Source organism: Stenella coeruleoalba (genome assembly GCF_951394435.1).
Source record: "Stenella coeruleoalba genome assembly, chromosome: 8".
NCBI lineage: Eukaryota > Metazoa > Chordata > Mammalia > Artiodactyla > Delphinidae > Stenella > Stenella coeruleoalba.
Genome location: NC_137154.1, coordinates 99,717,865 through 99,738,792, shown reverse-complemented (window position 1 = coordinate 99,738,792; position 20,928 = coordinate 99,717,865). Strand labels below are relative to the sequence as shown.

The following is a 20,928-nucleotide window of genomic DNA, read 5'->3' as shown; positions in this document are numbered from 1 at the left end:
GGAAAAAAGCAGAGCTGGAGGAATCAGACTCCCTGACTTCAGACTATACTACAAAGCTACAGTAATCAAGACAATATGGTACTGGCACAAAAACAGAAATATAGATCAATGGAACAGGATAGAAAGCCCAGAGATAAACTCACGCACCTATGGTCAACTAATATATGACAAAGGAGGCAAGGATATACAATGGAGATAAGACAGTCTCTTCAATAAGTGGTGCTGGGAAAACTGGACAGCTACATGTAAAAGAATGAAATTAGAACACTCCCTAACACCATACACAAAAATAAACTCAAAATGGATTAGAGACCTAAACGTAACACCGGACACTATAAAACTCTTAGAGGAAAACCTAGGAAGAACACTCTTTGATATAAATCACAGCAAGATCTTTTTTGATCCACCTCCTAGAGTAATAGAGATAAAAACAAAAATAAACAAATGGGACCTAATGAAACTTCAAAGCTTTTGCAAAGCAAAGGAAACTACAAACAAGACAAAAAGACAACCCTCAGAATGGGAAAAACTATTTGCAAATGAATCAATGGACAAAGGATTAATCTCCAAAATATATAAACAGCTCATGCAGGTCAATATTAAAAAAAAAAAAAAACCCAATCCAAAAATGGGCAGAAGACCTAAACAGACACTTCTCCAAAGAAGACATACAGATGGACAAGAAGCACATGAAAAGCTGCTCAACGTCACTATTTATTAGAGAAATGCAAATCAAAACTACTATGAGGTATCACCTCACACCAGCTAGAATGGCCATCATCAGAAAATCTACAAACAACAAATGCTGGAGAGGGTGTGGAGAAAAGGGAACCCTCTTGCACTGTTGGTGGGAATGTAAATTGATAGAGCCACTATGGAGAACAGTATGAAGGTTCCTTAAAAAACTAAAAATAGAATTACCAAATGACCCAGCAATCCCAGTACTGAGCAAATACCCAGAGAAAACCATAATTCAAAAAGACACATGCACCCCAATGTTCATTGCAGCACTATTTACAATTGCCAGGTCATGGAAGCAACCTAAATGCCCATCGACAGATGAGTGGATAAAGAAGATGTGGTACATATATACAAGGGAATATTACTCAGCCATAAGAAGGAATGAAATTGGGTCATTTGCAGAGATGTGGATGAATCTAAAGACTGTCACACAGAGTGAAGTCAGAAAGAGAAAAACAAATATCGCATATTAACGCATATATGTGGAACCTAGAAAAATGGTCCAGATGAACCAGTCTGCAGAGCAGAAATTGAGACACAGATGTAGAGAACAAACATATGGACACCAAGGGGGGAAAGTGGCAGGGGACGGGGTGGTGGTGGTGCGATGAACTGGGAGATTGGGATTGACATGTATACAATGATGTGTATAAAATGGATGACTAATAAGAACTTGCTGTATAAAAATAAAATAAAATAAAATTCAAAATAAATATAATTTATAGAGGCATTTCTTTAAAAAAAATTTTTAACTTCTGAAACAAATTGCATACAAAATGTGTGACATTTGAAGGAAATTTTCCAGTGTTGCTCAGTGAAGCATAATAAATATATGCAGCCCATCATAATAAGTTACTTAAACTCAGGGCACTAAATCATTTATTAATTGTCTCCTAATCCTTTCCAGCTACGACGAAAACCAAGAGTGTGGCCATATTTCACATACCAGTTCATAATGCCTCCAGTGCCAAACAGCACGGCTGCCGCTAGCTATCGCGTCCATTTTTCATTCCGGTACCAGACTCTGCAGATGGGCCTGGAGCAGGGCCTGAAGCTGAGGGGACTGCTGTTGTCAGCAAAGGGGTAGATGCACCCCAAACACATCCTAGCCCACTGACTTCTCCCATGGATGTTCATTTTGCCTAGAGTTCCCCTCCCCGGGGTCCCCTTCCTGTCCACCTCTCCCACTGCCGTCAGTACATGCTGCCCCTAGGTAGATATTAATCCTGGGAGACCACAGGCCATTGTCTCCTGGGATGCCCAGCACCAGGCTCATAGCCCCAAGTCCTCTCCGGCAGCGGAGGGTGAGCCAAAGAGAATCAGAACAGAGATGGGAAATGGAACACCAAGACCTGCCCATTCTCGAGGACAGGCTGACCCAGTGGGGAATGTGGATTTCTGCTGTCATATCCACTTATTAGGCCTCCTCCCCACCCCTAGTGCTCCAGACATTAGCCTCTGCTCCCTGGGAGAATTCAGACCAATGCCCAGAGCCACCTGTAGTCCCAACCCTCTCTTGGGACTGTCATACCCACGCAGCTGCGCTGACTGTGTGTCTGGCAGGAGGGAACATCACCAGCAAACTAGAAGTCTGTAGCCAGATATGCCGTCTGCGGGTGCATGGACAAGTAGGACAAGGTAGGGTCCCAGGAACTGAGTGACTGGAGAATTGCAGAGACTGAGTTCAAGGGGTGAAACGATTCTCCAGGCCTCTTTGCTTCCCCCAACATGCTTCTGTCCTGTACAACCAACTCAGAATCATGCCATCTTCTACCAGGTACCTGAGTCTGGGAAGCATCTTTCATTCTGCCTCTGCCCTGCTTTTCACTCCCACACCCAATCTAGGGGGTTTCACTCCCAAAACACATTTCTCAAATCTATCCCTTCCCATCTCCACTACCACTGCATAATTCAGAGCTCAGGGGTGAAAATCAGCAGCTCTTACCCAAGTTTTGTGGGATTTGCACAGAGTTCCTGGTTCTGTTCTATTTTTTTTAAAGGTAATATGTAATCTGGTTCAAAAATCAAAAAGTATATAAAAGTTTACACTGAAATGTCTCCCTCCCATCCCTGTCTCCCACTTGCTGAAGGAAACACAAATATAGATTCCTGTTTTCCCCTTTTATGCACACTTTTCTGCACCTTGGTGGACTTTTTTCTTTTTACACTTAATATATTTGTGGAGGTCTTTCCATATCAGTACAAAGAGAGCTTCCTCATTCCTCTTTTTTGTTTTTGTTTTTGGTGGCCCGTACAGGGATCATTCCTCTCTTTTTTTTACAAAATTTTTTTTAAATTTATTTATTTGTATGAGATGGGTCTTTGTTGCTGCACGCGGGCTTTCTCCATTCCTCTTTTTAAATGCACAGTATTCTGTTGTCAGGATAGTCCATAATTTAGCTAATTGGTCCCCAATTAATGGACATTTGGGTCCTGTCCAATCTTTTGCTATTACAAATAATGTTGCAAAGAATAAACTTATGGGGACTTCCCTGGTGGCACAGTGGTTAAGAATCCACCTGCCAATGCAGGGGACACAGGTTCGAGCCCTGGTCTGGGAAGATTCCACATGCCACGGAGCAATTAAGCCCGTGCACCACAACTACTGAGCCTGCGCTCTAGAGCCCGCGAGCCACAACTACTGAGCCTGAGTGCTACAACTACTGAAGCCCGCGTGCCTAGAGCCCGTGCTCCGCAACAAGAGAAGCCCCCGCAATGAGAAGCCCATGCACCGCGACGAAGAGTAGCCCCCTTCGCCGCAACTAGAGAAAATCTGCGTGCAGCAGACCCAGTGCAGCCAAAAATAAATTAATTAATTAACTTAAAAAAAAAAAGAATAAAGTTATGCACATGTCATTTCATATAAGTGCAAGTATACTTTTAGGATCAATTCCCCAATATGAAATTACTGGTCAACAGGCATAGGATTTATAATTCTGAGAGCTATTGCCAAATTGCCCTCCAAATGAGGTTGTACTGATTTATACTATAAGTCAGCCTGTTTCCCCAGAGCCTTGCCAATACAGCGTGATAGCAAACTTTTGGGATTTTTGCCCATTTAAAAGATGAATGAATAATGCTAACTTGAGACAGTTTCAATTTGCATTTCTCTTATTATGTGTAAGATTGAACATCTTTTATATGCTACGAGCCATTTGTATTTTCTTTTCTGCGAACAGTCTGTCAGAATTATTTGCCCATTTTTTTCTATTGGGTTGTATTTTGTTGTTGATTTTTAGGAACTTTTTGTATGTGAGGGAAAACAGCCCTGTGATTTGAGTTGCAAAACTTTTTTCCCCAGTTTGCCATATGTCTTTGACTTTGCTTAAAATATTTTGCTGGTGCTTCCTAAAATTTTTAATTTCAATTCCAACAGGCCAGGAGCATTCACTCTCCCATCTGTCGCAGCCCCCTAACTCCCCAGTTTTACAGTTGACTTGCTTTACTGTTTTTAATTGTCAGCCAGGACTGCTGACTGTGTGATGCCTGGAACTGCTGCCACCGTTGTGTGACTCAGAGGAAAGCTGGTCTGAAAACAGCTGATATACAGAGGGTGACAGAGAAAGAACCTGGGGGCTTGCTGATGTCCTTGGGTCACTGAGTTTACCCAACCCTAGAGCAGTCCTGGCTCTGAACTTCATAATATTTAAGAAAATGAATCCCTTACTGTTTAAGCCACTTTGGGTTGGATTTGCTGCTACTAGCAGCCAAAGGCATTCTAACCAATACACACCTTGAATGTTCTAGCAAAAGTCTGGTCCCTTCCAACCCATCCCCACGGCTACTGAGGCCTGTGTTCTAGAATATAAACCTCACAAGCCACTCCCCTATTTTAATACATTCCATAGCTCCCGTCACCTGCAAGATACAATCCAATTGTCATAGCACTCAGTCCAACCCTGCCCCCTCCTCCCTTCCTGCTCCTGCTGTCTCACACCTCCCCGCTCCATAGAGGGGCCTTTCCCTCTTCCTCCTAATTCCCAGGACAGTCTGTTCCGTCATCACCTCCTCCAAGCAAATGGCAGACCAAGTCCCTGTTCCCCACCCCATCACCGCCATGAGCATCCAGTGCTTTCCCCTAGGGCTGCAGCCACCTCGTTGTCTATACATCTTTTTACATGCCTGAGCCCCTACCCTGCTCATTCCCTGTGAGCTCCTTGAAAGTGGGGACAATATCGTGTTTATTCTGCATCCCTAGCTCAGGACCCAGCACGTGGCAGGCGTTCAGGTAGTGTCTGCAGACCTGAACGGAGCTCCCCAATCTCATCTCATGTGTTCCCCCAGATGCCCCCTCAGACCTCCTTCCTACCCAAGTCCACGTCACTCTATAGAGAAGCTAGAAGAAAAGTCCCATCGGAACAGGCCTGCTCTAGGGAGGGAAGCAGATGACCTATTAAATCACCGAATTAAGCCGCACTGGTGGCCACAAGGCCTCAGCACATCACCTATTGCACCAGGAAGTCAGGGTGAAGAGCTGGGCTCCAGCCGCTTAACCAGCTGTGTGAGCACAGAGAAATTACCTAAGCCCTCTGTGCTTCAGCTTCCTTATTCGGGAAAGAGGGATGAGATGAAGATGTACTGAGTGCAATCAATTGTCTCACAGAAACTGGTAATAAGAGCCACGCCGCCCCCCGCTTAGAGTTGCAAGCAGCCCCTGGAGAATCAGGCAGACACAGACCCCTCACTACACAGGCCCTTTTCTAGTTCAAACGCCAACGTGGGGACCACAGAGCAGAACTATATTTATGGGAACGATGGGGAGAGGAGAGCGCGGGCAGTCACTGGGCACTTCCGTGTGCAGCCCACGCCACGTGGTGCCTACCTGTCCCCCCCGCGTGCATCACCGCCACACTGCGAGGCGCCGCTTTCCGTCCGATTTAGAGAGAAGTGAGGCTCACAGGAGCCCAGCTACTTGCCAGAGTGTCCCTGGCAGGAACCCCATGCAGCGGGGCTCGGGTCTCAGCACAGCTCTTTACTGCCTCGTGCTGCCCCACGCCCCATGGAATGAGGCTGGCCTGACAGACCCAGGACGTGGAGGCGGAGACCAGGGAGGGGAGAGGAGACGGGGATCCAGGGGGGAGAGGAGACGGGGATCCAGGGGTGAGAGACAGGGAGATGGGAGAGTGAAGGAGAAGCTCTTAGAAAAGATTTCTCTCTTGTCACCAGCATGCCTGTGAGTGTGTGTGTAAGACCCTGTGTGTGACTGTGTGTGTGTGTGTGTGTGTGTGTGTGTGTGTGTGAGCCATGCATATGATTCTGTGTGTACGCACATGTTCGTGTGTGTGAGACTGTGTGTTACACGGGAGTGCGACTCTGCCTGGGTGTATGTATTGAGGAGGGGAGAAGGGGAGCCCGCACAGACTAGCCTCCCTCCATGCTCACTCACAGGCAGGCCACATCGAGCCTAAACATGCCTCCCGTGAACTCTGCGTGGCGGCAGCAGTGGGAGACTTCACCTATTAACTCGCCTCTTAAAAATGCCCCGCTGTTGCAGGCAGTTGCAACTAGCTACGTGACATCAGCGGGCCCGGCTCTGTTATTAGCCCATGAGTGACCCTGCCAGGCTGCCGAGGGGACAGCAGAGGGAAGAGGGGAGGGAGGAGACGCCTTTCTGATTCAGCCAGGCTTCCCTGGACGGACCTCCCCGCACCCAGATGCATCATGGCTCCTCGGTCAGAGAGGACTCTGAAGAGGCCCTTCTGCCCACGTGTCTCTCAGTTTTCAAAGACGTTCAGAGCGCAGGGGGAGACACACACATCTTCCCAAGCCAGCAAACAGAAGCAGCAGCCCTGGCCTCTGGCTGGGAAACGAGTGGGAGGGGGCAGGGGCCACAGGAGAAGAGGCAGCCTTGGTTCCCAGCCAACTCTCTCAGGTCCCCTCGGCACCCACCAGGATTTGTCCCCCACCAGGACTGCCGCTGAGTTTCTCTCTCCTTCTGCCTCTCATTCCGTCTGACGCTGTCCGTGGTGAGAGAAATGGGGCCCAAGGTCACACGGCCTGTCCAGAGCAGACAGATCTGGAAACACAGGTCTGCCCCATCGCTGCCTAATCCCCTGGCCACTGCTCCTCCAAAGTCCTCTGAGCTCTGCCTGACAATAGTCACAATCAATGATTTTCTCCCTGAGAAGAGCAAAAGAAGACAATCTTATGCGGCCTGGACCCTACACAAATTCTAACCCTTTCCCTGGACTCCAGGGAGAAACAAACGAACATACAAACAACATCCCATCAGCTGGAGAGAACACATCGTCTGCATTCTCCAAACCCTGGGAGGACCCAGTGTCCCCAAATCAATCTAGACAGGGGCCAACACAGTTGACAATTTCAGTGAAAAGGCCCTTCTTTAACCATTCCCCAGCTTCTTTGCAAAACAAGGTGCAGAAACCAAACAGCTGAGCACAGAGCGTGACCACTTAGGCCTGGGGAGAAAGGCTAACCGTCAGCCAACCTTCCTTGGCCTTGCCATGCCTTCCAGGATCCTCTCGCCTCCCCGCTCTGGGTTTGTGAATTACAGGGTAATGGACAATAGAAGCTTGCTTCCGGGCTCAGACCCCGCTTTTCTAGCTGAAAGCCCTCGGGCAAGTTCTATCCATTTTACAGGCAGGACAAGTAAGGCCTGGAGGATGCAGGGTCGCCCAAGCTGTGTCCGCGAAGATCCTAACTCCCAGTCCAGAGCCCTTTGCACTGCCCCCTCCCCACCCCAGGCTGCTTCTCTTTCACTCATTGTAGCCTTGATCAGAAAACCAATTATCACCGCACTAACTACCAAGGCCGGTCTTCCTGGAAGGAGGAAAATAGTACCCTAGTAGCAAGCTGATATTTGGAGGTTCTGAGAGCCTCCCAACTGCTCCGGAAGACCCAGCCTTCCCCTTCTAGGACTTAGCATCGCTGCCAAAAGAAGGCAAGAAAGCTTCCAACAAAAGTTTGTTTTCACGGAGATTTTATTTCCTTCGCTGAGGCTCTCCGTCCACAGATTTCTCTTTGTTGGCGGTTGCATTCAGAAGTCACCAGATACACAGCCCCTGACCCTTCGAGCCCTCGGGGGATCTCACGCCTTTATCTCTCCTCCCAGGCACACAGGCTGCCTGCTCCCCACTCAAAAGGCCCTTTGAGCCACTCTGGAGAGCGAGGGGCTCTTCAAATGGACAGAGCTTCAGTGGGACTGAGCCCTCCACGTCAAGGTTGGGGGAGTGAGGACAGTAAGAGAGAGAGAGAGATGGAGGGGGGCGTGGGGAGAGAGGGAGAGGCAGAGAGAGAGCTGGAGAAAGTGAGGGGGGGCATAGATGGAGGCAGGGGCGCTGCGTGTCTCTGAGTGTCAGCAACTAACCGCATCCCTGTATCGGTCAGGTGGCAGCTGTGCTCCACGATGATGGGGCTCTAGCTAGGGACTCAGAAAGAAGCATGCCTGTCTCCCAGCCTGTCCACAGGCCTTGGCTCAACTTGCACCGAGGCAGGGACAGCCCCAGCAAAACTCGGAAGGGGATAACATTTGTCCTAGTTGGACAGACCTTTCCTTTCTGCCCTTTTTGGGAATCAGCTGCCCTCCCGGGTACACAGTTTAGAGCTTTTGCTCTGGCCGTCTCTCTGAGCCAGGGAAGAAAGGGGCTAACAGTATGAATGCAGGCTTCGCGAGCAACCCCTCCGGGTGTGTGCGTTAAAGAGAGAGGGAGAGAAGGGAGCGAGAGCGAAAGTAAGAGAATCAGGAGGATAAATGCTTAGCTCTGGGGAATAAATTGCTAAAGGTAGAATTACACGTTCAAGAGGTGGGTGGGATTTAGAGGCGGCAGTGAGCTGCGGCCACCTCCAGTGATGGAGGCCCAGCGGTCCTTAAGGGCGCCCTCCAGGAGGGGGGTCCTGACATGTGACGTCACGGGCACAGACCAGAGGGTCAGGCAGAGCTGAGTTTGATTCTCGGCCTACAACTTGCTCACTTTGTGATCGTGGACCATTTATTTAATCTCTTTGGGTCTCATCTCCATCATCTGCTCAACCGGGGATAACGGCATCTCAAGGGTGGTGTGAGGACAGACAACAGACCCCAAAAGCCAAGCAGGGACCCCGGCACACACACCCCCCTCCTGCTGTGAGGACTGGGGTGGAGTTGGACAATCTGTACTTCTCTTCAGGTTTCCACTGCTCACCATCTCACCCTTATATCCCAGATTGCATGTGGTCGGACAGCAGAATTTTAAATGTTTACGTCTTTAAGTGTCTATTTTAACTTTTGTCATGAGGAGACAAAGAGAATTTCCAAAGCATTTTTCAAAACTAGTGTCTTATATGTTCTTCAAATGGTCTTATTCCCATTTAATAAATGAAGGAATCAAGAGTCAGAGATAGGAAGTGACTTTTCCAAAGCCATCCAGTAGGTGAGCAGCACAGGTAAGACGAGGCCCAGCCCAGTCAGTGTCTAATAACACAAACTCGACTAATAAATGCCACCCTGCACAGGGCAGGGAGGGGGAACAGAGGGGAAGAGGTTTGGGGCTTCTGCACTAAGGGAAGCCACAAAGGATGACAATTTTATGAAGATGGGGGATTCTAAACAAACTTTTAAAGACTGGATTTGAAAGACCAGAGTCTGCAGGCAACTCAGAGGGACATCTGTTGGACAAGGAGACAGAGAGGAGAAAACAGCTTCACATAATTTCTGTGGCCAGAGCAGGAGTCCAAGGAAAGCTGTCCACTACATCTTTGACATGAAGACCCAGGGGAGGGAGCCCTGGGCCAGACTGGGGTGCAGGAGACTGAATATGTAGTAGAATCGGAATCTATTAAAGTCTGTTTCTCAAGGCAAAGTGAGTTCTAAGGCTGGGCCCTTAATTACCCATCTGCTTACAGAACATGTGTCCAAGATCTCCACTACACGGTGATAAACATCGAGGGGGGAGGAACTAGAGTAGGCGGCCGGTCCTGGCCTAACTTTAGGACCTGCCAAGAGGACCTGCTGTCGGGTGGCGGGCTCCGTGGCTCACGTTTCCTCTCCGCACGCATCTTCCGTTAGGCCAGGGATACAGAAAGATGGGCTGTGACGTTCCTTCTCTCTCCCCTCTCTTCCCATCCTGTTCAGTGGGTCCCCTGACAGCACTGAGCTCTGACCGGCCCTTTAAAAGCACTCTCCTAATCTTCTGACCAGTGTTGACCTGCCCCCAGGGCCAGGCCAGGTGGAGTCCCACTTGGACTAGAAGGATGATTCCTGGAGGACGGTCCATCCAGGGAGTCTGGAGTCTCAAATCCATAATTACCAGCTCTGGAAAGCACACCATCCCTCTGCCCGCTCCGACACACACAAGACCGGCTGCATGCTTCTAGACTGATCTCCCTCTTAACCAGATGCAAAGGGACTCTTTCAAAGGGAAGATGAGGAATCCCTCCTGGGTCCAGGGAAGCCACCAGTCTGTATTGTGAAGCAATTTCAGACAGTCTCCTTTGGCTTTCAAATGTACTTAATCAACATGAAAAGGATTGTGAGGGCTGGAGCTCCTACAGGTAGAACTAACAGGAGAAGAATAATGTTCATAAATCATTTAGCATGCACTCCAAACAGGGTGTGTTTTTTTCTTAAAGGAAAAGGCAAGGCCAAAGAAATGGAGCCGTACAGGAAACCCAAGCCGCTGTAACTTCTCCCCAAATGTAGGCTGTCCCCAAGTGGAGTTTATATCATTTTCATCTGCGATCTGACCCTTGATACTGATTTTTCCAGCGTGGGTCCCTCCCCCATCCCGAAGGCTCAGACCAGCAAAGGGGTCAGCACCGTGGAAAGACAGCTGATAAAACAGCTGCACCCCTACCTCCTCTGCAGCCCAAATCAGGGACTGACGGTCTCTCCTCAGCAGCTGACACCACCCTGGGGCAGCTGGGCCTGAGCTGGGAGCTCCAGGGGGAGGGGAGCCAGGCTCACGGGACCCAGGCAGCATTCTTCAGGCCTCAGCTCAAATGTCACCTCCTCAGAGGGGCCTTCCTTCTACCCCATGTGGAGCGACGCCTGTGGCCCAGCCACTCCACCATCTCAACCTGCCCTGTTTGCCCTGCTGAGCAATTATTACTTGCTTTACACTATATTAGATAGATGTTTATTGTGCCTCTCCCCCAGCAGGATGCGAGTTTCATGAAGGCAGAAAATGTGTGTTTTGTTGACAATTGAAACCCCAGCACCTAGAACAGTACCTGACATATAGTATAAGTATTCAATAAATATTTGTTGAATGGATAGATAGATAGATTTTAAAAAATGGCTCCTTTCCCCTCATCCAGGGAACATTCCAGATAGAGAAACCCTTGTCTACTCCAAAGTAGGAAAATGGTAGTCAAAAGATAGAAGCTGTTGCTGATTTCCGATTCTGACTGTCACTTTAACCCAGAATACACTATTCTCGCTCATCAGCCTCACCTTCTCCACCTGCAGAATGGGTATCACGCTGATGAGAGGAAGAAGAAGAGGGAGAAATCAGGGAGAACTAATGCTTATCAACCATCTCCTGCCAGTGCCCTGTGCTAGTCGCCTGATTGATAAACGCCACCCCGTTTAATCCTCACAGCCACCTTGAGATTGATATTATTATCACCTGGTCCCAGAGAAGGACCCTGACTGTCAGAAATATAAAGTAATTCACCCAGACTTGCACACCTAGGAAGTGACAGAAAGGGGATTTCAACCCAGGCCTGCAGATCCCAAAGCCACTTCTACTGTACATCACACAGTGGCAACACATTGCAGAGTTTATCCTTTGACCCATGTGAAAGGTGCAACGTCCCAGAGGAAAATCCAGGCTGTGCCCACTAGAGTTTGGAGATCCTTAACTTTGCCCTTTTCCAGAAGTTGACGTGGGACACTTAGGCGGCCAACTTGTCTCAATTTCCCTGAGACTTCCCAGGTTTCCTCATGAAGGTCCTGTGTCCCAGGAAAGCCCTCAGTCCCAGGCAAACGGGAACAGCTGGTCTCCCCCGGTGGGAGGCAAACACAGCTAGAGACCCTGAAAACTCTGAGCCCAAGAGCTCGGGGCTTCCTGGGAAGGAGCACGGCCTCCACGTGCTTCCACCAGCAGCAATGGGAGGGCCCAGCTGCGTCCGGTCCACCCGGCTGTGTGTCCTCCAACACCGCACGCCTGGGACTGATTTGCAACACAGAGGTCTCAGCCCATGGTGGCACAGTGGAAGAGCAGGAACCTGTATGGCGTCCTGGCCCCCGTTGCCCCGAATGCAGACTTTGGCCTCAGAACAAGAACAGTGTGGGCTCCTTCCCTAAAGCACTGCAACCTCCAGGACAAGATGACCTTCTGAAAGCAAGGAGGGCAGATTCCTGGAATTCCAGCCAAGGAGCTGAGTAAGAAGAGCAGAATTCAGGACGGCCAAGAAGTTACCAAGAAGCACCACAGGGCCCACGGGGTAGACTGTCCTGGATTCCCAGATCACAGGCACGAATTCGAGGGAAAGGTCACCTCCGTGGGGTTCTCTTTCTGTACAAGAAGCCGTCCCTCTATTCCCTGGCCAGGCTTTGGCAGAACCTTTACTGCATATTTTCTTTTTCTTTTTTTTTTTATTGGAGTATAATTGCTTTACTATGGTGTGTTAGTTTCTGCTGTATAACAAAGTGAATCAGCTATACCTATACGTATATCCCCTGCCTCCTGAGCCTCCCAGCCCCATCCCATCCCACCCCTCTAGGTCATCACAGAGCACCTAGCTGAGCTCCCCGCGCTATACCACAGCTTCCTACTAGCTCTCTGTTTTACACATGGTAGTGTATATACGTCAGTGCTACTCTCCCAGATCACAGGCACGAACTCGAGGGAAAGGTCACCTCTGTGGGGTTCTCTTTCTCCCCAAGAAGCCAACCCTCTATTCCCTGGCCAGGCTTTGGTGGAACCTTTACTGCATACTTTCATTCTCCTGCATCCACAGGGTCCATCCCCCGGCCCCCCTCCTCCACTGGCTTCACCTCCATCTGGACCACCTGACTCAGAGTAGGGGCGGGTCGCTTCTTCCCCTGGGGCCAGGACTACAGTAAAAGCCCAAGAGCCCAGAAGGTCAGCGGAGGCCAAGTGCAGGTGTGGGTGGGAGTGAAGAAAGACGCTAGGGCGGGAGCGGGGGTTGCATAGGACATGCTCCTTCCCACCTTCAAGACTTCTGTGTTCAGGACCGTGGGAGAGGGCCCCTTTGTTCATTTGTTCTTTCACAACAATGGTGGCTCTGACCTGCACCTTCTACCCCAGAGCTACGGGCCCGCAGCCCACTTATCCCCTCACCCACCCTCCAGCCAGCCCACTCAGCCCTGTGCTCCCAGGCACATTGCTTCACAAATGCCTTCAACTTTTTCACCTGGGCATTTTCAGTGTCGGCCTGCTCTGGGTCTTTGAGTTTGCCTCATGGCCTCCCTCTCTTCCTCAACATATATCTTTAACCTCCCTCTCCCTTCCTCTCCACTCAAAAACAAAGCCCCCTTCCTCCTTCCCAAGGCCAAGCCCACCTGGGCTCCGACCCTCCATCCCACAGCGCCCATCACCTGTGAGTGCATGTATCTGCAGTGTCTCCCTCTGCTCAGGCTACCCCCCCAGACCTACCAACACACAGTCTCCCAGGCCCAACTATCACTGTTCTAGGCATGACAGCACTGCCAGGCCCATCACCATCACAGGTGTGATAGTGCAGTGGGAAGAGCACTGGCCCAGAACCACCCAGGACACTTATTGGCCCCGTGTCCCAAGAAACTCAATTTCTTCATCTGTAACATGGGTACAATGGCCCCTGCCTGACTCCCTTAAATATTGTAAAGATCAGGTAAGATAATGGACTTGAAGTATTTTGTATATTGTAATTTGAATGTAAAGAATTATTTAATTTTGGGGATAAACAACAAGGACCTACCATAGAGCACAGGGAACTATACTCAATAATTTGTAATAACCTATAAGGGAAAAGAATCTGGAAAAGAATATATATATATATATATGTATATGTGTAACTGAATCATTTTGCTGTACACCTGAAACTAACACAACAGTGTAAATCAACTATACTTCAATAAAAAAATTTTTCAAAGAATTATTTAATTTGTAAATTATTTGCTTAACCCTCTGGAATGATATCCCTCCCAGCTCTCTCTTTCCTTTCACCACCAAACTTTTGAAAGAGCAACTGGTATTCACAACGGCCACTTCCTCACATCTATTCTCTCTCTTGATCCCCTGCACCCTGGCTGCTGACCCCACCACACTAGTGACACTGCCCTTGAGGTGGCCCAGTACTCCTGTTCACACGTGCAGGGGCCGTTTCTCAGTCACAGCCCCCCTTCAAGGCAACAAGTGCCACACTTATTGCACTTGGCCCCTCTCCCTCCCTCAAACCTGCTCATCTCCTTATCTTTACCATTTCTCTTTCCGGTACCACTTCTATTCCTATCATACAAGCTGTAGAAATCATGCAATGCTTGTTGATTCCTCCCTCACAACCACCCATACTCTCCTCGAACTGTCACCTCACCCCCCAGATAACTCAGGCCCAACACACTCCCGGGGGCACACGGTAGATCCTACTGGCCCAACTCCCACATACATCTCTATCTTCTTCCTTCCTTTTCCGTCATCAACATGCTTGTTAATTCCTTCAGTACTTTTCTTTCCCAGACAATTACAGTCATCTCCTAACTTACTCCTCTCTGCTCTGATCTGCCCTACATTAGTGTCAGCAAGACTTTTCTATAAGGTAAAATCTCTCGTGAAACCTCGTGGACTATAGAATAAAATGCAAATCCCTAAGCTTGGCATAGAAAGCCTTCACGACATGACTCCAACCTAGTGTCCCAGTCTTAACTTACAGTCTCCCTCGGTGCCAACCCTACACTCTAAATAAATTAGAGTATTTCTTGTTCCTGGCCTATGTGCCATGCTTACCTGCCTCAGGGCCTTTGCACGTGTCCATCTATCTGTTGGAATGCCTGTTTGCCACTATTGTCTGTTAGAACCCTACTCTTCCTTCAAGCCCGGCTCAAAGCCATCTTTTCCATGAAGTAGTCCCTAGCAACCCTGGGGAGAAGTAATGTTTCCTTATCCAACTCACAGTATGTCAACTATGATACTTATCATCTTTGTGTTATGGCTACTTAGATCCTTGTCCAGTCTCCTCCTTTAGACTCGTTCATCACTGAATTACATTTAGCACACTCTTAAACCCACAGTAATTATGCAATAAATATTTGTGGAATAAAAAACTGAATGACACAATTAAGTCTCTCCAGCGGTTTCCAATCCAACTGCCGCATGAAAGATCTGCCTGCTGATTGTTGGCGACCGGCTTATCTCCTCCCCCATCCAAGGTCCTCTGGCAAAGCCAGGCTGACAGCCAGCCATGCCCCACACACACTGGCTTCCCCCACCTCCTCACTCCCATTCACTCCTCACTCTTTTCCAGTCTCTTCCACCCTGACCCGCCACTAAAACCACACTCCCCAGGATGCCAACGGCTTTCACACCAACGAAGTCCGTGAATGCTTTTTTTAGTCCTTCTCTACTTAGGTTTGCTGCTGCTGCTGCTGCATCTGACTCTATGGTCTCGTGCTCCACCACAAAGCTTTCGACTCCTTTGGTTCAATGATGCAACACTTCCATTACCCTGTCCAGATTCTTCTCCCAACTCTCTGTTACCCTCTGTGTCTTTCTCTATCACCTCTCTTCAATGTGTGTTCCTCTGTCTTTGCCCACTGCTCTCCTCCCTCTGCACCCTCTCCCTGGCGATCTCATTCCCGTTCATGACTTTGACCACCATCCATGGCTAATGGCTCTCACACCTCTACCTCCAGTTCCATCCTCTAGCGTGTATTCAATTTCCTGACAGACAACATCTCCAAATAAGTGTCCCACAGATACTGGAACTCAATACACTTAAAAAAAAAAAAGAAAGAAAAGAAAGAAAGGAGAGAAGAAGGAGGGAGGGAGGGAAGGAGAGAAGAGGGAGGGAGGGAAGGAGGGGGGAAGGGAGGAAGAAAGGCAGGAAGAGAGGGAGGACCCACAGCCCAAAGGCCCTTTGCTCCTCCTGAGTTTCTTGGCACAGTTGCTGGAACCACCACGCACCCAGTACATAAGATGTAAACTCAGAAGTCTCCTTGGAGTCCTTCCTTTCCCTTACCCTCTCAAAGCTCTGGGATCTGGCCCCGCCCCTCTAGCTACAGCGCCCCTGCCTCCGTCCAGCCCTCATCACCGCTTGCCTGGAGTACCGCACTAGGTTTCTAACTGACTTCCCTGCATCTGGCCTTGCCCACGTGGATCCAGCCTTCTCAGGACTGCCAACATGCTCTTTCTAAAACACAAGTCTGTCCAAGGCACTCGCCTGCCTAAAATCCCTCAATACTAACAATGGCTAAAATTTACTGAGCATTCTCTTTGCTCCAAGACGGCTCTCTTAGCACTCTGTGCTGATTGACTCAGTCTTCACAACAGGTCAATGAGGTAAGTACTATTTTTATACCCTTTTTACAGATTAGGAAATTGAGGCGCAGAGAGATGATCATTCGCCCAAGGTCACGCAGATAACAGGGAGAGCAGGCCTCTGGCTCCAAAGCCTGTTTCTCCAATGCTGTGTCACGCTGCTTCTTCAAGGGCTCCCCATGGGCTACATGAAAACGCCAAGCTCCTTAGCTGGCATTCGAGGCTCTCCAGGACCCGGCCAGCCCTGCTTCTCCATTTGCCTCCTCTCCGGACCTGCCTCCTGCTCCAGAAACCCTGGGCTGCCCACTTTGCACATCCTCAACAGACTGGTTCGTGTATCCGCGCCCTCGTGCAGATGAGTTCTTTGCTGGACTCTCTCCTCCCCCATATTTGGCCACACTTGGATGACTTTCCACTCAGGTCAGTTTAGAGGTCACAAGGGACAGATCCTCCCAGCCTCCCTGATGGCCATCGGCCTGAGCTGGCTGTCCTTCCATGATGCTCCACAGCCCCTCGCCCTTGAACTTTCCTCCACAGTTCTCCCCAGATTGTAGACTCCTCAAGGGTGAGGACTCTGTCTTATTCACCTCATCTCTGCAGAGTACAGCACGGTGCCTGGAACGCAGTAGGTGCCGCGTAAGTATCTGCTGAGCTGAACTAAACTCTGCCTTCCTTGGCTTACCCTGTCCCACCCCAATCAAGGCCCAGGCCCTGGGATCATCTCAGATCACCCCGGCGCACAGCCATTTCCTTCTGCTCGGAATTCCCTCAGCACACAGAATCTGTGCCACTCATTTAGTAATTAACCAATCCTGTCCCACCTCGTGACACCTCCTGCATTGTAATCTTCATTATTATTTAACTCATATTGTTACTTTTCTTCTCATGAACCGCTTCCCCACTTAAAGGGTAAACTTGGAGATGGAAGTGAGGGGATGGGTATCACTTGCATTTTTATCTTCCTAAATGCCTTGTATACATTAACTGTCCAATAAATGCTTGGTGATTTAACTAAACGCAATCTGGGGAAGCCAAGGTTGGGCTGTAAGGCAATGAGAGAAGGGGGAAGAGACCCTGACTTTAAAGCAGGGGCTGCTCAGAGGGGCAAAATATTTGAGGCTCAAAGGGGCATAACCCAGTCTCTGCTCATTCTCCCCCCCAAGCAAAAGCCCCACCTGCTGGCTTTGACATAGACGTTTACTTGGATATAATAAACATTGACTTAAATTTCTGGATTTAGAATCAGGAGTCGTAACATATGCATAAGAGCCAAAAATATTAGTCTCTGCCCTCCGTCAAGAAGCTGCTAGCCTGGCCTGCTGGACACCAAAGCCCACGTTCCATCAATTCCCCCTCAGCTGATCTAAGGACCGTGGGGAGATCCTTCAGGCCAAGTGGTAGAGGAGAGAGCCCACCGAGAACCTGGGGCTCCGTTCAGCCTTTGACAAGGGCTCACTCACCCCTCCCCTTCCTCTCTGGAAGCAACTCCATGCCGAGAAACAGGCTTTCATTAAAAATAAAAATTATCTAGTCCACTACGTGCCAGGCAGAATGCATACAAAGATAAATGCCAAGAACCCAGGCCTCAAAAATCATCCATGATTAACACATGTACTGAGCATCTTCTTCTAGGAGCAACACGTAATGAACATGTAATGAGCACGAACTCCGTGCCAGGCCCTGCAGCTGAGTCTTGGGAATAGAGGAGAATACAGGACAAGCCCCGACCTTCTAATAATAACCAACCGCTGTGCACAAGGCACTGCAAGGACACAAAGAAAGATCAGACACGGTCCCCATCCTCCAGGAGTGTGCAGTCCAGTTCTGGAGTTGGGTCCTTTGTGTACAGGTATGCAGTATCCTCACAGCTGCCATTAGTCTACACGACAGCCAGTCCCACCAGAGCGCCTGTGTGCCAAGCACAGTGGACCCCGGAGCTCAGAGCATGGGCGGATGGCCTGGAGAAGAGGCAGCCTCGGCCAGGCCTGGGGTGTCGGGGAGAGTGTCACAGCGGAGAAAAGGCGTTGGCAGAGCTGGGAGAAGGACGATGTGAGGCCGAGGCGCAAGGAGGTTTACTGGGAGGCAAACCTCTCAGGCATACAGAGTAAGGGGCCTGGGCTGGGGCCAGTTCACATTCTAAATGGGGGCCATGTGACGGGGTGAGGCCCAGGGACAGCCAAGTGCCTTAAAGACACAGACACTTGGAGGGGCGGTTCGGAACTAGGTAGGGCGGTCACCCATCGAGGGAACTTTCACTTAGCAAACAAGCACAGCACAGTAAAGCCATCAGCCCCTCACTGTTCACGGCGTGGCCCACAGACCAGAGCAGCAGTGTCAGCTGGCAGCCTGTTCAAAACGCAGGCTCTCAGCCCCACCCAGACCTCCTGATTCAGAAGCTGCATTTTAACAAGGCGCCCAGGTGACTCATTTGTTCATTAACGCTTGAAAAATGTGGTTTTAGTGGCCCCTTCTCCCCTGGCCATCTAACTCCCAGGCACTTTGGCTGCATCTTGGGGACCAAACCAGGGCCCTGCCAACCCCCACCCCCACCCCCACCCCCACCCCACCATCCTGCCATGACCTACACTTCGTCTCCTCAGAAAGGAGGAGGCCTTTGCTTCTTCCCTGTGCAGCTCGTCACCGGGATCCTCTTCCGCTCCCAAGTCTCTATGATTCAAACAACTTTGAAAATGAGATTTACTCTCCAGGGTCTGACCTCTCTCCCTGCCAACCCCCAATTTATAGACCTCTGGTACGAAGCAGTTCCAGGTGCCCCAAGCAAAGGGCAGCACTGATTTTTTTTTTCCCTGAACCTACGGCCCGCCCTCCAGACAGAGGATATGAGCCTGGCACTGATCTAAGTATTTTACCTGCTGCATCTCGAGACAATCTTTAATCCTCCCAGCGACCTGACGAGGTAGGTGTTACAAGTATCCTCACGGTACAAACAAGGAATCCAAAGCTCAGGGCCAGCCCACCCTCTGGCGTCCTGCTCCAGGACCGTCTGCTTTCTTCACTTCCGCTTAAAAGCCCTCCTTGGGTACAGGTGCAAGCAGCAAATGTGATAATGAGAGAACACGCCCTCTCTCCAGCTTGAGCCTTAATTCCCAGAAAGTAGGACCGTGTCTTAATCATCTCTGTAGGCCTCACAGTGTAACACGATAGCGTGCCTACGGTAGGAACTACATTGACGTTCGGTGTCTGTTAATGACACAGAAATTCTGGAGTCCTGAGTTTTAGTCCCTGCTTCAGGAGACAGGCGCGCGGGCACACACTCCAGCCAGCCACACAGCACGTTAAGTGGATCCGTTTGCTGACGGAAGTCACGCACGGGCTCCAGGCATCTTGCTGGCTCGCAAAGGAAAGACCACCCCACCTAGGGCTCGGGCTAGCCTGACTGTGCTCCCAGAAAGGCCTAGAGGGAGGGTATTTGGGTTTGCGGCTTGAAACTGTAGGCCTCACTGAGAGGTCGGGGGTGGGGGGTGGGGATGAATGCAGGGGGTTGTGGGAGAGAGAAAACCAAGGCCTTGTAGTCCTGTCTCCGCAAACATTTTACAAGCTCTTCCCTCCCAGCTTCTGCTGTCTCCTCATCTCTCTGAAGGGCCAAGGAAGTGGGGAGGCGTGGGGAGGGAGCAGGGGCCTGGCACCCCATGCAGTGGCAACACTCCGGCTGGGTATCACGCCAGATGATGAATACTAAGGTAAATACTTAGAGGCCAGACGTGGGGTCCCTGCCGTGGACCCCTGTGTTGGAGATGTTGTGCACAGTGTGTCCACGAGGCCTAGAGTTACGGCTACCAGACACCAGAGCCTTTCAGCTAAGACTTGAGATGAAGAGCACAGAAGGGAAATTTTACCACAGTGAAAGTCCATCACGAGGGCCATATATTTAGAGACTGCAAATGTTTTACGTCATCAGGAAAGGGTTTTTTGGATGCTAAAAACACTTGGAAGCCGGGGGGAGGCAGTGAGTGAATTTGCCCATCTCTGAAATGAAAAAGTAGTTTAAATAGTATCATCAAGGGAAGCTTTAAAAAAAACAACCCCTCTGGGGAGGTGGAAGTGGGTTGAGGGTATCTGACCAAGAGGACTCACACCCCCCAACCACAGCCCCTCACCAGAGCCCCAAGAGCCCTAACTGAAGGGTGGGGTGGAGGGCGCTGGATGGGGTTCGGGTCGCCCCTGGGATACCTTTGTCTGCCTGTCTGGGCAGTTTGTTGGGTACCAGCCCCAGCCCCTCCTGCTGAGTCGGGGATGCAGAGAAAAGCAGGGAACACAAAGATCACTCCGCTCCTAAGTGAGGATGTCTCCCCCGAGGTGCACCTGCCTCGTGCCCAGGCCTCTTGGGGGCAGACGCTTCTCCATGTGGCAGTGTGGGTACCGCCTCCATGGAGGCTGTAGGAGGATGCAGGGTTTGAGGGGGGAGGTGAGGAGGGGGGAAGTAGAGCCCAGAGCCTAGCGGGCACACCCCGCCCACTGTCCCCCAAACCCCACCCCTGTCGGCGTTTGACATTTCCCCAGGACCCAGAGAGATCAGGGCTAATGTTCCTGGGGGGACAGAGGTGGGGGGAGTCACAGCTGCAGCCTGGCAGGCCCCCGGCCCCCCGCACGTCTGGGGTGAGATGGGGGCTCTCTCGGGGATGCCATTCAAGCCCTGTCTTTTGGGGGAAAAAAGCCAAAGAAAAACATGTATTTATAACATGAACTTCCCTCCTCTCCTTCCCCTCAGCCAACTGATTAATTAAATGAATACAAAGGCCGTCTTGTT

The 20,928-nt window shown here is 50.1% G+C and overlaps 1 protein-coding gene across 1 annotated transcript in view; it reads right to left on the bottom strand.

Annotated features, from left to right (window-relative positions):
- PKNOX2 (PBX/knotted 1 homeobox 2) overlaps positions 1-20,928 on the bottom strand; it is a 255,030-nt gene that overhangs the window by 200,363 nt on the left and 33,739 nt on the right. The gene's annotated exons all lie outside the window — the stretch shown is intronic.